The sequence below is a fragment of the Lutra lutra genome, chromosome 4 (genome assembly GCF_902655055.1).
Source record: "Lutra lutra chromosome 4, mLutLut1.2, whole genome shotgun sequence".
NCBI lineage: Eukaryota > Metazoa > Chordata > Mammalia > Carnivora > Mustelidae > Lutra > Lutra lutra.
This window is the reverse complement of record NC_062281.1, coordinates 87,423,469-87,429,137: the sequence shown is the minus strand read 5'-3', so window position 1 is coordinate 87,429,137 and position 5,669 is coordinate 87,423,469. Positions and strand designations below refer to the sequence as shown.

Genomic DNA, 5,669 nt, shown 5'->3' with positions numbered 1-5,669 from the left:
CTGGGTTATCGGGAGAATTAAGTGATCAATAAAATACACTTAATACCCTTAATTGCTTGGCATATAATCCCTTAATGAAATCAATTCTCAGTCGCAATTGTATCAGCAATTTGATATTTTTATTTTTTTTATTTTATGCTTAACATTGAAAAATATTATTTCACACTCAGATGGCTATAGGGAATATGTAGCATCAGTTAAATAATAGGGTGGATCTCAAGTAAAAGGAGCAATGGGTATGGCTTAAGGGGTAAGCATAGGAGCTTTTGTGCTCTGGTTGTGAGTGTTGGTGGCTGCTGGGAAAGGGAATCAGACCCCCAGGGGACCGGAGAACTTGGAGTCTGGCCAGTGCACCCATGCTCCCTTCTTGGGCTTCTGGGGCTTCAGGGGAGACTTTGGCCCTTGAGGGTATTTAGAGGCTGTGCCCAGAACAGCAGGAGCAGGAGCAGGAGGCCCCCCAGAGACAGGCTGGACCTTGGGCCCAGAGTTGGCCGGCTTCTGCCTGAGGCAATAGATTTCTGCCTGGAGCCTTTGGAACTCCCTCTCTGCCCACAGAACAGCCTTCTGGCTCTCCTCTGGCACCTCCTTCTGTTCTCCACCAGGAGGTGCTCCTGGTCATGCAAGGAGGAGGTTTTCTGCCATTCTTGATGCAGGTCCTGGGTCATGTTCCTATAGAGGCCTAAGTTCCAGTGGGCAGCATCCGCCTTAATGCGCACCTTGGCAAGTTCCTTCTTCACTTGCAGGCAGAAAGACTTCTCCTTGACTATCTTCCTCTCCAGGTGTTTGAGGTGACATTCACACAACTTAAGCTCTGCTTTGAGTTTCAGTGCAACTTGTGAATCTCACTTTCCAGGATGGTGTTTCGAAGGTGAAAAGATACTTACTCAGATGGGTGGATTGTTTTGTTACTTGGGAGCTCTTCATTCCTCGGACGTGCCTTCTTCAGTACCCTGGACTGCTTTCCTTTGTTCACGGGGCTCCTGCACTAGGGCACATGGACAGTGGAGGACGAGCCAGTCTCCACCTCCCTCCTCGATCACCCACCTTCCAGATGATCTCTAAGAAGCTGTTGCAGATGCATCACCTTCAGTAAGATGTGGCTGAGGGTGTGGCATTGGCTCTGGCCCTCACCAGCAGCCTGCCACTGCAATCCTTCATCAGCAAGCTCTGGCCTGCCTGCCTCCCCTGCCTCTTCCTGCACTGTCTGTCCACAGCTGCAAATGTCCTGAACCGGCGGTTCTGCACTTCCCTGCAGATTAGGTCTGTCCTTGATGCCTTCTGGTATTTTACTCACAGGAGGTTCTCCATCTTCCTGGGCTGCACTACAGATGGGATTTTGGTCAGTCAGCTGGTGAGGGCTCCTCAACAGCCTTTCCCAACTCCCTTCAGCAGTGGCATAGCATTTTCCACAGAAAAATACCCGGCACCTTGATTCAGGGCAGCCAGAGCAAGAATCTGTAACGGGAGAGGACTGGCCTTCTGCTCAGATGATGCGACGGCTCCACAGGCTGGTGCGTCCGGTTCCGTCTTCTCCATGCCTTTTCCAGATACTTCATTCTGGGCACAATGCCCCTTTCTTCTTCTGAAGCTGAGTCCGCACCTTACGAGGAACACCACCACTGCAGTGCACACCAGGATCTCCCAGCAAAACCCAGAGACTCGTGGCCCATGTGGCAAACGTTCGTATGTCACCAACCCAGCAGCTCACAGCTGCTCCACAACAGCCCACAGAGGTTCCAGAACTGTGTGGGGAGACATTTGGATGGCCACCAGCTGGCTCCAAAGAGCCTTGTGGCTTTGTCTCTGATCACCAGTGTCCTCTGGGACACTAGCAACTGCTTGGAACCACTAGGAGGGTTCCATCTCCAAAGCAAACCAATGCCTGGCAACAGGACATAAAGGGAGTAGGGGTGGGGGAAGTGCACCTGAGTCTCAAATGCAAATCAGTGCCTGCCAACAGGAGCCCACACTTCTTAGGGTGGGGGGGATGAATCTCTACATCATAGACCTGAAACAAATACAAACCTAGATATCAATTTATTGGAATTAAAGTTTAAAAATTAAAAAGAAGATAAATAAAGAGAACTAACACCAAAAATAAATAAATAAATAAATAAAGAGAACTAACACCAAAAAAAAAAAAATTAAAAAGAAATTTAAAAAAAAAACTAGACATCAAAAGGGGGCAGGGAGCCTGCTTCCTCCTCTCTCTCTGCCTGCCTCTCTGCCTACTTGTGATTTCTCTCTGTCAAATAAATAAATAAAATCTTAAAAAAAAAAGTAACATTCTAGATTATCAAAGGTAAAAGATAAAATCTCAATGCATTGAACTGAAGGAAAATGAAAATACAACATATTAAAACTTGTGGGACACAACTAAATCAATGGATATCAAAATTTATAGCATTCAATGCATACATTAGAAAGGAAGAGGAGCATCTGGGTGGCTCAGTTAGTACAACTCTTCATTTTGACTCGGGTCATGATCAACCTCGGGGTTGTGAGACTGAATCTGCATTCTCCTGGTGCTGGGCATGGAGACTGCTTAATAATCTCTCTCTCTCTCCCTGCACCCCTTCGCTGTCTCTCTCTCTCTCTCTCTTTCTCCTGGTCTATAAACAAAAGGAGTCTCAGGACAACAAGCTATCAGCTTCAGAACCTAGAAAAAGAAGAGAAAATAAAACTAAAGAATGAAACCAAAAGAATCCTTCTACCCAATTTCAAGATCTATAGCTACAGTAATCAAAAGTGTGTGGTGTTGGTGAAGGGATAGACAAATGGAACGGAATAAAGATAGATAAGTGGAACAGGATCAAGGACCCAGAAAGCGACCTACACCAATATGTCCAATGGGGTTTTGACAAAGGTAAAAATAAGTTCAATGGAGGAGTGAAAGTCACTTTTATGACTATTATATGCTGATATCACTATAAAACATTGACAAGTTTATATACTGATTACTCTGGCTTTAATATAATTCCATATATTTTTTATTGACCTGAGAGCATTACCTCAGTGGCAGAAATTGGATCGCTGTTTACCAAATTGTTTTAGCTTTTATTTTCCCTGGGCATGAACCTACACTACACTTTTCTAAGTTTCTCTTGCAAATAAGGAGTGGTCATGGAACTGAGTTGCATCTAAGGACATGCACACAAAAGTAAGGCAATATGCGGAGTGTACAGGCCCATTTAAAACAAACAATCCAAAAACTCCATCACTCCTTCAAAATGACCGTTAAGAGCCCTGCCCTGAAGGAGGGTGAGCCTCTCCCAGGACTAAAACCCTGGTGCCTCCAAGATCCTTCACCAGTGACTGGTTTTACCTGAGAGAAAATGTAGCTTCTAGAATGGAAGCCACTGTACTGAGGTTTAAATTTGTTAGAGCAGCTATCGTTAACCAATACAGTTTTCCTTCTCAGTGTTCTCAGCAAAAAGTTAATTATCCCATCCTGGTGGATTTCTACCTTTCTGAAAGGAAATATGTCAACACCAGGATTGCTTGATGAGTAAGGTAAAATGATAGGTTTAAACTATTAGGCCATAAGAAATAAAGGCCACAACATAATTTTATGCTAGGTAGCATAATATCTTACACACAGAATGAAAGAAAGAGTCAGTAAGGAAAGGAATAAACAAATAGTTCATAAATAGATTTTCCCTTCTTTGCTCTACTGATAAGACGTAGTTCCTGAAAGTATGTAGCCTAAATGAGAAAGGAATCACCTGATTTCTGAAGGTCTATAATTGTATGTAAAACCTCTCTATAGTCTACCTACTTGAGCTTCAGTAGACTGCAGGACAAAACACAACATATTCCCTTCTTGACCCAAATGTACATTTGGGCTTGGGGTTAAAAGAAAGGAAAGAGAAGCATCCAAGAGGAAAGTCATCTAACTCAACATCTTTTCATTTTTACTTATAAGTTTTTGGATGATGTTTTTTAGCACAATAGATATTATGTTGTGTGTTTTCACAGTGCTAAAGAATCAAGAACAAAATCACCTACAATTTATCACTATTATCATCTATTTACTAACAGTATAATTACTCCTTTATTTATTCACTGAGCAAATATTTATTGAGCACCTACATGTGATGGGCACTCCAGGTATCCTGTTCCTATAGTACTTCTATTTTGATGGGGGGACAGAATCAATACGGGAGGTAAAGAGAGAAATAATAAACAAACAAATAAAATAGCATGATAATTTAAGAGAGTGATAAATTCATGAAGAAAATTTCAAAAATTAAAAATACAGTTTATGGTAATAGGATGAGATTCTAAAACAGTGTCACTGAAGACATAAGTCATGAGCACTGCGACTCTTGTCATTTCATTCACTGCTGTCCCTCCAGCACCTAGAAAGGTCCCTGGTATGTATTAGGAATTAATAAATAATAGTTGAATGAGAATTGCAAGAGCAAAGATCCTAAATGCAGAGTCATCCCAGAGTGTTTAAGGAAGAGAGAAAACCACAGGGGCCACGGTGTAATGAGCTGGGTACAACATTATTTGCCAACTCACAGAGGAAGTCAGGGGCCCTATTAGGTGGGGCCTTGTGGACCATGGTAAGAGATCTGGACCATAGTAAGTAAGAGGTTCCAGACTTTTCTTTGAGTGTAATGGGATGCCAGTAGATGATTATAAGCAGGAGAATGCTTTGATCTTACACTTGTTTTAAAAGGTCTCCAGCTGTTTCCTGGAGCCTGTGTCATAGGGATGGTGGACAAAAGCAGGAGAAAGGAAGAAGAAGTTGTAACTGGGAAAAAGGTGGGGATCTTGGAAGTGACAGAAGTGGTCTGATTAGCTATCTATTTCAGTGGAAGATTTCATAGGACACCCAGAATGGTAAGGAAAAACTGGGAGAATCTAGTTCAGTTTCATCCCACTCTAATTAAAAAAAAAAAAAAAAAAGAACATTGAAGTAGCTTAGCCAAATATCCATGTTTATTCATAATTCCCTCTTTTTCTCCTCTCCCACATTTTGCATTAGAAATTCTTCAAGCTTTACTTAGTCCCATTATCACTGCTTTCTTCTTTCCTTGTTACTGATCTTCTCAGGAAACTGGTGCTCTCTTGAAATGATTCCCATGATTGTATACACTGTGCTTTACACATACATTTTCAGCCTCTTGCTGGGTGTTCCCCTGTGGATGTCTTATAACGAACCTGGCAAAAACCCTTTATCCTCTCCCACCCTGCTCCTTCTCCTGAATAGTCATCCCTGTCAACCAGACAGAAATCTCACAGTAACCTGATCTTGCTCTTCACTCCTCATCTCCCACATCCAACAGTTTTCAAACAGGCTGCTTTACCTTCACCGAAGTCTCCCAGATGGGCCTCTGTCATCACGCCCTAGAACATAGCCATCATCCTCCTACTACAGGGAAAGGCGGGGGCTGCCTGATGGACGGGGCTCCCCCACAGTGTCTCCAACATCTCCACTCCACATTCCACATTGCTGCACCTAAGTGTTTTGAAAGCCATGATCTGGCCACTTTTCTGCTTAAAAGTGTCCATCATTTCCTCATCTCCTTCAGAATAAACCCAACATATTACAGCCAGAGAGTTAAGATCTTGTGGGATCAGATGTGCCTACCTCTCCCACCGAACCCTTCCTTTCCAGTATATTCATCTGTGAAGTAGACTGTCTTGCCTTGTGAGAG

General features: G+C 43.0%; 1 pseudogene; it reads right to left on the bottom strand.

Annotated features, from left to right (window-relative positions):
* Nucleotides 1–383: 383 nt before the first annotated feature.
* On the bottom strand, nt 384–1,344 carry LOC125097307 (uncharacterized; annotated as a pseudogene).
* Between the last annotated feature and the right edge of the window lie 4,325 nt (nt 1,345–5,669).